Here is a 10,966-nt window from a genome sequence, read left to right as displayed (position 1 = left end):
TTTAGCAATGATCCTATATCTATTTCCCTTGTAATGTACAATAGCAGAGATAACTGTCAAGCAAAAGACATTCCTCAAGTTACAGGTAAGTGGTAGCTAAGGGGATGTTCACTGCCCATGCAGCTAATGATTACAAGGAAAAGGTCGTATGTGACTGGCGTCACTTATCTATCATCTTTACCTTATGTTTCTGGTATAAAAGAGGAGCCAAGAATGTCCATCATCAAAGTATTTGAACTTTTCAGCAGAGCAAGTGACTTCTGCGAAAGGTTAGTGTGACAACTTTATTTTATTTGTTTTCGAGCTGCATGGAGCCACATGTGGAGATGAATGCTTGTGTGAAGTTTCAAGATGAACAAACTGAGATGAACAAATTGAGAAATGTTATAACTTGTTTCCTCCTCCCCCCCCCCATTCATCTTTAAAGTAATGTGAGAAAAGAATGAGAAGGGCTTCAGAATGGCATGTGCTTTGGATTCAGAATAACCTTAATAACAGCTTAGAACAGAATGTGATGTGTGTTTATGTATAGTTTGAGCATAGAAATCTATTCTAAGGTGTGTATTTATAAGTTGGATCTACAGGAAATAAGTCACTTTTTAGGTCCACTGAAATCAAAGCATGACTGAATAGCTTGGATTTCTGTACTGTGGCAAGAAGTTTACTATTTTATGGGTTCATTTCCACAGGTATGGACATCAGTATTAACTTGCAATTCTGTTTTGAGAACAAGTCATCTGTGCTGCCTCCTGTGGGATCCTTTGGAGGAACACAAATTTATACATATTTTAAATAAATAAATGCAAAAGCCCATACTCAGATCTGAGTATATTACAGGGACACAAGCATAGTGACTATACCAGTAGGTGCTATTTGCATTTCCTCCAATGTGTCTTTCATTCGCAGGGCCTTTAAAAGGATTTCTGTACCCACTAGAATCATTCTTCTCAGTACTAACTGTCGTAATTCAAGCCTTAGTCAGAGGAATTGGCCACTCTCCAGGTGCCCGGCTTGGATTCCTTGTTGATCTCCCCCGTCTCGACTCCCGGCAAGACAAGGCCAGATCTCTATCGGCGATCCTTCTCAAACGTGAGAAGAACACAACCACTCCTCCCCACCCCCATTCCCAGGGAGGGGAGAGAGACAGACAGAAATGTATTTACATGCCTTTATTTCTGTCTTTCCAGCAGTACAGAGAAAACGTGTCTGCACTCTCTCAACACCAACAGCAGAGAAAGAATAACTCCTCCCATGTACTTCCAGTACAGGGTCATGTGACACTCTGAGCTAACATCCGGTGCTCAGTGCACAGAATAGACTGTCCCTTGCTCCCACGGTACAGTCCCAAAACATCAACATCCTGTTTGGCTTTCCAGCCATCTGGAGCACTCAGCCAGCATTGCTCCTTTTCGTAACATCCTCCCCCAAAAGAATCAATGCGTGTTGCGGCAAGCAAAGCGTGACCCAGAGAAGAAAACAAACAGTTGTTATACACATAACACTCCCCTGTTGTTACAGTTCCACCCTTGGAACTCCTCGCCACTGGTTTCCCCAGTGTACCTCTCTGGTTGTCTGGCTTCCAAGGAATGAGTGCATCTGCATTACCTTGGCTAGCAACTCTCTGTTGTGTCTTTGTCTCTGACTTAGACACAGCTCCAACCTGTCCTCGGTTGTGTACAACAGCAACACATGCAACAGCTAAGTTAGCAAACTCTTCTGAGTACCTTTTGGGTGGTTCACCCTTTGTGACTCTTTCAGACCTTCGTATGAGGTGCTGATCCTCTCTGCTCACTGGTTCAGTCTCAGGACTCTTAGGAGAACCAGTTCCAATGGTAAACAGTGGTTCATCCTTCACCTGTGAAGGTCTATCCATTGAGTGAGATTTCCTCTCAATGACTGTGACAACTGAGCTCTCTGAGCTATCACTGTCGCTCTCAGTACCACTGTAATCTGTAAAATCATCATCATCATCTGAATCGTCCTCTGTGGGAAATGTGTGTACTATCACTCTCTCCTGTTCAGGAGCACTCTCTAGAAATTTTGTGAGAATCACCTGACCAGACTCAGACAAAATTACTCTGTAGAGACCCTTTTCATATCCCACAAAAATGCCTCTGGCATTCTTTACTCCACCTGGAGTTTCTGTCCTCACATGAGACCCAAAAACCTTGAAATGGGCAACAGAAGGTTTTCTATGGAACAGTTTCTCAAAAGGAGAACTTCCCAACTCTTTTGAAACCTTTCTCAACCACGTATAACAATACGACATTAGGGACTCCGCCCAGAACTCATGTGGCAGATGTGAACTAAGCAATTGCGCATTCATCCCCTTTTGCAATTCTTTGTTCACCCGTACACAGACACCCCTGTTCCACGCTTCCGCTGAAACAGCAACCTTGTGTCTTATCCCTTTCTTCTGCAGGAACTCCTGAAAATCCTGTAAAAGCAAAATTTGCTTCTCATCTGTTAAAAGACAATCAATGTTAGCATCATGCATATTTTTAACCTTGTCACAAAACTCCTGAAACCTTTCCAAGGCTTCCTGTGGCCTCTGTAACACATAAATCCAGACAAAGTTAGAGAAATGATCCACACACACAAGATAAAATCTTGCATTGCCTCTAGATGGTTCTAGAGGACCAATCACATCAGCATACACCCGCTGAAACGCTCTGTCGACCCTGGCCATCTTCTTGGCGCTCGTTTTGGTCACACCTGCGAGAGAAATCAAGTTAGACTCAGAATTACATTCCATGTAATCACTTTGGTCAAAAGTCAACAAATACAGTCCATCTTTCTCTCTGGCAGAAAGATACAACTCTCCATCTTTGAATATCTTGCAGCTCTCAGCATCGTAGGACAGTTTCAGTCCTTTCTTTGCAATCTGCGAAACACTCAGCAGATTGAACTTCAATTCAGGAACCAAGTAAACATTGTGTATAGTCAGGTTCAGACTCTTAAGATACACAGTTCCTATCCCGGTCGCATCCAGCTCCTGACCGTTGGCTTGTTTCACAGCGAAGCTTTGCTTCTTAAACGTTGAAAAGAGCCCTTTGTGTGGGGACATATGACAAGTACAGCCCGTATCGATTATAAACGAGCTTCCAACATCTGGCGTAGTTCCTTTCGCCATCATGGCCTTTGCAGGTTTCACCGAAGACTTGGTATGACCTTTGCCTGCTGCCTCAGGCTTTGCTGAGCGGCCCTTAGCTCCTTTAGGCTGGCGTGGCTTCTTGCAGTTCCGCTGAAGATGCCCAGCCTGTCCACAATTGTAACATCGGACAACGTTCAAAGCTACAGCATTCTCTCCAGTAGCAACATCAGTGGGGGAATCAGAACTCCGTTCCTCCCTCCCCCTGTCCTTCACTTCCAGAGCAGCAAGGCGGTCGTGTTCATTCAAAACAACGGCACACACCCTCTCCGCGGTCAAAACTTGCGCCGGAAGGGAACCAAGCTGACTGGCAACGGTTTTGTAAGTCCGATTTAGGCTGTTTATCATCATGAAGCAGAACACTTCCTCCTGTAGACGGAAATTGCGTTCCACCATCTGTTGGCGCAGATATTTCATTTCCGTCAGGTGCGCTTGAATATCTCCATCAGGCGCAAGCCTCAGATTGGTCAGCTTCTCAAAATACAGCAACGCTGAAGAACCAGCATCCCTCTGATGTGTTCTACGCAGCGTTTCCCAAATCTCTTGCGCGTATTCCAAATCCTGAATATGCACAAGTTGATCATCCGAGACACACAGAATTATAGCCGTCCTGGCCTTCATATTCTGTGATTCCCAACCTCGCGTTGGTGCTTGAGGAATGGGGTTCTCAATCACCCCAAAAATCCTCTGATTCTGCATCAGGGCCTTCATCTTTACAGACCAAGATGACTAATACAGAGCACCACTATTCATGAATCTATGCTCTTATTGTTACCTAGGAGCAGGATGTGGCCATTTATCATTTTTATATGCCTGTCCCAAGGACTTGCACATTCAAAAGAACAAGTGAGAAAAAAGAAAGCTGTGGATCCTGAAGCATTCATGAATACTGTAAGTTGCCTAGTGATAATTGTTCACAATTAATAGGATACATCATCATTGTCACTAGCATACTTCTTCAAATAAAAAAACACAAAAACCATCCTTTTAAAGTCCCCTTCTACATTCATTCTATCTCCTAGAACGGGGATCAGCAAACTTTTTCAGCAGGGGCCCGGTGTCGAGATCTCCGCTCGGCCAAGCTGATAAAGCTCATTTTCCTCCGGAATCGCCCCTGACGATAATAAACGACCTGAGCCTTTGATGAGGCCTCAGGCACATTCCCATCCAGCAGAGAATCAAAGCAGCATGCGGAAGTGATGAGATTTATGGCTACATGGCTAAAGAGTTTTATTTCTCGCTACGCAGACAGTAAAGAAAAATTCATCCTTTCTCTATGAAAGCAGAGAGCAACTGAACAACAAAGGAACAAAGGAACAGGAAACCACTAACGTCACATCTGTCTCCCATCTCCTGTGAGACTTCCAGCAGCCTGGACTGTCTCTGGAATGTAAACAGAGCCTTGTGACTCTAAGCAGCTGCTCAGTGGCAAAACAGAAACTACATCCGGTCCACTGTCCCTCAGACCTTGTGGGGGGCCAGACTATATTTAGAAGGTGGGGGAATGAACAATTTTTGCCTGCCTGCAAAGAGGCCTGAAGATGCTTCGCTTTACCTGTCCCAGTTGTCTTCCCAGTAGCCACAGTTGGGCTTCTCCAGCCAGCCAGGCACTGTGGTGGGGTAGGAGGCTGCGTTGGCCAGCGAAGACAGAAGCAGCAGCCCCAGCAGAGGAGCCGTGGACGGAGGTAGGGGAACTGGGGCATAGCTGGAGTTTTTACCCACCACCTGCTGCTGGTGCTGCTTCCCGAGAGGCACTGCGGAGAAGACAGAGCCGCCCGCCAACCCGCAAGCAGTGGCCGTGGCCACCGCAACAACGTGCCTGAATGCTATGGAAGGAATGAAGGAGGGAGGGAGGCAGGCAGGCAGATGGCAGTGAAGAAAGCACACGAGAAAGCGGCTCGGAAAAGGGGTGCCGAGAAGGAAGGAAGGGCAGACTAAGGCAGAGGGGGGAGGAGCAGGAGAAAAATGCAGCAGCAGCCAGTGTCACACGCCCCCTTCACAGCACCACCTTGCTGAAGTGGGCAGGCAGGTGAGCCGACTCCCGCCATCAATGGGAGAGGGAAAGAACACATGCGCTGGCGATCCATGCGGAGATTCCCGGACCATCTGCGGGCCAGATCTAGAAGATAATCAGGCCTGATTCAGCCCACAGGCCTTAGTTTGATGACCCATGTGGAGTTTGGAGTTTACAGGGTTAAAACTCCTTGGTGTCCTGTATCTGGGGAGTGGCCTGACGCAGGGCCGTATGTCACAGGCTTTGTCCGTCTTTGTCTGTGAGAGTTGTTTTCACTTTAGACTGAAAGAAACAGCAGAGAGACTGCGTGTGCTTTTAGCACGGAGAGATGCCGGAAAGTGCTGATGGATTTATTGCTGTGTAAATAAACACTTTTAGAGATAGCAAGGAACTGTCTCTGGACTTGATTTATCCCTCTATCTCACACGGACGGCAGGACCGCTGCAACTCTGTTTTCCTGCCCAGGTCAGCCCCAAGCAGAGCTGCGCAGGGGAAGCGCTGACTGGACGACAGGATTTATTGCCAAAACCCATGTACTAGGGCATCCAAACTAACTACCAACTATCCATCTCATGAGCAAGTTGAAAACCTGGCCAGAGTGTACAAGGATTTGCCTTTAAAAATCAAAGGATATTAAATAAATTCCTGACAGATGTACCCTGCTTTCCCCTGTCTTCTTTAAGAAGAAGAAGAGTTTGGATTTGATATCCCACCTTTCACTCCCTTTAAGGAGTCTCAAAGCGGCTAACATTCTCCTTTCCCTTCCTCCCCCACAACAAACACTCTGTGAGGTGAATGGGGCTGAGAGACTTCAAAGAAGTGTGACTGGCCCAAGGTCACCCAGCAGCTGCATGTGGAGGAGCGGAGACGCGAACCCGGTTCCCCAGATTACGAGACTACCGCTCTTAACCACTACACCACACTGGCTCTCCCTATGCTTCTCCCCATCCCTGGCTCTAGTCTAGTTTATTTATCTACCCAGTCCAACTTGAAAAGGAAGATATCACTTCAGAAATCCAGATAAGATGCGTTACAATATAAATCCTTCAAGGAAGGGCTAAAATCCCACTCACATCTTCTCCCTTGAAGAATGAACTTATCATCCACAAAGGCTACAGAAGGTGACAGAAGATGGCTATATTCTGAGCATAAACAGAATACCATCTGGCATTGAGAGTCAGCGGAATTCAGGTATGATTAATTTGTATGCTGTGGAATATGGGAAACGTCAGTTGTAATGTAAAAAGTGAATTCAATGCACCTTCTTCAGCCACATTGCAAGTCTGCAGTCACAACTGAATTGATAAACAAGCATGCCAGCAAATCTAATGCTGGTTGAAACCAAACACCTTTGGAACTTTCTAGGGCAGTGCCAACACTTGACACTCTTGGGCAATTACTAGGCAAGGCCTTCCAATGCTTACACCTGACCTGATCAATATTGATTTGATCCACCCTTAAAATTTCCCACAGTAATCTAAATATATTTTTACCGCCAAGGATGCAAATCTCTATAGCAAGCTTCCTACTAAATTCATGACTCCCTCCTTAATCTTGATGAGAAGCAAGAGTTATACTAGCAACTTTGATATAAGTGGGTGCTTGATGAGAGCAAGGTTTGATCAGGTTGGAAACACCAGCCTATTTAAAATTGATTCTTCCTCTATTCTGCTGCAAGGCATTCCAGGAAATGTAAATAGCCACCCACTGCTGCTCACCCCACCAATCTAGCAGGGTGTGTAACAAAGGACACTCCATTTTCTTTCCACCCACTCCTTTCTCTCTCCTACTCTTATTTCCGCCTTCTCACCTCCTCTCTCAATCACTAAGAAAAGCTAGCGTGACATTTGCTTGAGACATCCAGCTGCGTGGTGCATTGTTAAGCTTTCCCAAGGAGAAAACAGAGAAGGGAGTTGATGGGAAAGTGCAAGACTTGATGGCCTTCAACCAGGATTTTATTGGTTGGCATCCTTATCTGTCAGCTGAATTGTGAAGATGAGCTCCAGGTGTTGTGAACATGCTGTGAACTGCCAAATTGGGGCATATTTAAATACCCAGATGAAGTTCACCATGGTGGGTTGCATAACAGAGATGAAATGAGACCCTAAATGCAATTCTAACTTCACCGTGTTCTTGAGAGTGCTGGAATAATCACTTTTCTCTGAAGGGAGGTCAGCTGGCCAGTTCAATACATGATCTTGGGTGGGAGGACTTGTCACATAAATCCAAAATGCACTGCACTTTCAAACTGCAAAACATTTTATATCAATAAGTACTCTTTCCATATGCAAAATCAAAAGGCACACTCCTGTCAAATTGAAGTGTTTCAGGCTGCATCCTAATCCCACTTATCTGGGAGTAAATCACGCTGAACTGAGTGGGACTTTCTTCTGAGGAGACATGGTTCGAATTGCACCATAAAGCTTCATTTCTTTAAGTGCAAGAGTCTGGATAGCCCAGAATTTTTAGTTTTACTTCAGTTCCAAATGAAATACTGATTTGCTGCCTGCTTCAAAATGAAGAATGTATTTCAATGCCTCATCAAGGAGGAAGACTCGAAATATGAGGCAGATTTCATAATGACATTTGATGCTTGTTTTAAGGATGTGTTAGTGATGAAACCCACATTTTATTACATTAATTTGAATAATGTTACACAACCATGTTGTGGTAGGAGGGAGTGGAGTTATTACATATATTTTGAAATAAAATTCTCAAAATCTGAAGGATTTTGGTTGAGATCCCCCAGTCTGTAGAGTACACCAGCAGTGGTGTAGAAACAGGGTAGATTAAAACCACCCTCCCAGGAATGGTGTTGCTGTAATTGCTGAGTTAAACCAGGACAAAGCAGTGGTGAAATCCACTTGGCTTGGTGATGGCAGTATCCCAGCAACTGCATGTGCACCTACAGGCTGCCACTAACCCACATTTCCCCAAGCTTGCTGCCTCCTTAGCTCGCTCCATTTCCACTGCAGTGCTACTGCTTCAAAGGGACGGGTGCTACTTCACCCCTTCATTATGCTTCTCCTAGACTACAAATAATTCTAGCTGTAGCATATTATTACAACATGTAATAATAATAATAATAATAATAATAATAATAATAATAATAATAATTTATTATTTGTATCCCGCCCATCTGGCTGGGCTTCCCCAGCCACTCTGGGCGGCTTCCAAAAAAATATTAAAATCCTCTAATACATCAAACATTAAAAGCTTCCCTAAATATGCTTAATGCTTAATGCTTAATGACTAAGAAAAGCATTCTGTTCCTTCTCTAGTTTTGAAACCTGTGGTGTTTCACCAGCATGTTTTGTTGGGAGATGGAAGCAACTGGGTCACTCATTTTGCCCACAACAGTCTGGGCTTCATCGTTGTGGATGCTAGCTATGATGCTTGGATTGGAAACAGCAGAGGAAGCACACGGTCCACAAGGCGCCAAAATCTGACTGTCAGACAAAAAAATTTGGGGCTTTCAGGTGTGTGTTTGCGTGTGTGTGTTTAAAGCCTATTTACCCAACTTTTCAGATAGAAAGGTTCTCAGAGTAGCTTATAGGTCAATTAAAAAAATAATCCAGCCAGTCTATGACATCTGTCAAAATATCACCAGTGCCACAATTTGTGGGGGGCAGAGGTACACCCTTTATCTGTATAGGCTGAAGGTGACTATTATTTATTATTTTTATTTATTAGTTTTATATACCACCCTTCATCATAATCTTACGGAGGTTCGCTATGTTTTCCCAGGAAGAAAGACCCGTTGAACTTCTTCCAAGTTGATAGTGAAAAGATTTCGCATCTGATGGAAAGCGGTAAGGCTACCAAATCTTGGTAATTACATAATTCAGAATGTGAATTTGGTACTTCTGAATGTGAGACCTGATAATTCTCACCTGGCTTGGATTGTAATCTGAGCCACAGGAGAACTCCTTTCTGCCACTCACCTCCATATACGACAACTGCTGTTGCACCTGGTATATGCCTGTGTATGTGGAGGAGGGAGGGGCAAACAGGAGGAATCTCTCTGTGAGGGGACCACCATATTCCCATCTGTGACAATACACCTGTCTCTCTAAAGATGGCTTTCTAGGAGAACATTGCACCCCATCTGGCCACTGACTCAAGCTCTCAGCTGCTTAATTTGTGAGTGATAGATAGATAGATGATAGATAGATAGATCAAAAACAGATGCTGCCACTGTGCCTCAAAAATTTCACTTGCTTACATAAACCCCATAAATTTCTAAATCTACTTTTGCACCCACCATCAAGAAAGCCCTCTCTCGGGTCATTTATGAGGCAAACACAAGAATGATCTTTAAATACATCTCTAAAAGTATATGTTTACCCAAGCTTTCCTGGACCCCGACTCTTAGTTTTTGCTAATTTCTTTTAAGACACTAAACAACTATAAATTCAATAATAAAAAAAGACACTACTCAGTTTTATTTGGGATATAAAGCAGTGGCATAGCATAGGGGGCTGGGGAGGCATGGCCCTGGGTGCAAACTCTTGGGGGGCATGAACCAGGAATGCCCCGCCCCCAGTAGAGATCCCCACACCCTGCCTGGCTCTGGCAGCGTGGGCTTGGTGAGAGCAGACAGTGAACAGCACCCTCCGCACCCTGCCCTGTGGCAGCAATGGTTGAGCAAGCATGCTCCATCTATGCCTGGCATGTGCACATGCACACACACATGCCCTGGGTGGCAATGAACAGCTCTACGCCCGATATACAGTTTTGTATGTTGCCACTTTGTATGTTGTGATCATTCTGTGCGCTTGACTTTTTCCCCATTCTAGTTTTGATGAGATGGCCAAATATGATCTTCTAGCTGTGGTCAACTTCATTCTGAATAAAACTGGACAACAGCAGTTGTATTATGTTGGCTATTCGCAGGGTGCTGCAGCTGGTATGTTACTTGGGTTAAGGACTCATATATAACAAAGCCATTTTTGTGACCCATATCAATATGCACTTTGCAGGGCTTTGAATAAGTTTTACATGTAAAAAAAATAAACGACCTGTGTGTTGAACTAATAAACACAGATTAGTGTGCTGGACAACCCACTCCCCCCCCCAAAAAAAGAGTAAATTTTGAGGATTATGTTGGACAGTCAACAAAGGCGCTTTAGATATTTGGGTGGGGGTAATAAAAAAGGCTATTAATTTGAAAAAGCTTAAGCTAATAGTGGGAGCAAAGAGGACTTTTATAAGATATGTTTTTTTGGTGTTGTTTTTTTTAGAAATAAAAAGTTTCCAGAATGATAAGATTCTATGCAGTGCTCACTTATTCATGAAACTATTGGAGAGCCAAATCTGGTGTCGACAGGATGCAGAATGAGAAAAGAAAGCTGATAGTGAGTATCAAGGAGGAAGATGGCATTTCAGAGAGAAAGTGTGTTGTGTTGCAAATGTGCCTACCAGCAAGCTGAACTAGTTATAAGGAATGTGGACAATATTTAGGCTGCAATCTTATACATTCTTACCTAAGAGCAGGTCATGCTGAACTCAAAAGACCAACAGCAGGAAAAAAATCATTGGAAGCTGAATCTGCTGCCTTTGTGGGTTCTGCCACCTGAGGCAGCAGGTCATCTTACCTCATCTTACCACCTGAGGCAGCACCTCATCTTACCTCATGGCTTGGCCAAACCTGGCCAGACTGCCTCACTTTTGCCAGTCTGGGTTCACTCGAGGTGAACCCCATCTCAACTGTGGGCATCTGCAGCTGACTCCACCCAATCCAGCCAAATCCCAGGTCAATCTGAATCGGTTCAGGCATAGGCAAACTCGGCCCTCCAGAT

This window comes from Podarcis filfolensis, assembly GCF_964270895.1.
Source record: "Podarcis filfolensis genome assembly, chromosome: 5".
Lineage (NCBI taxonomy): Eukaryota > Metazoa > Chordata > Lepidosauria > Squamata > Lacertidae > Podarcis > Podarcis filfolensis.
This window is presented reverse-complemented; position numbering follows the sequence as displayed.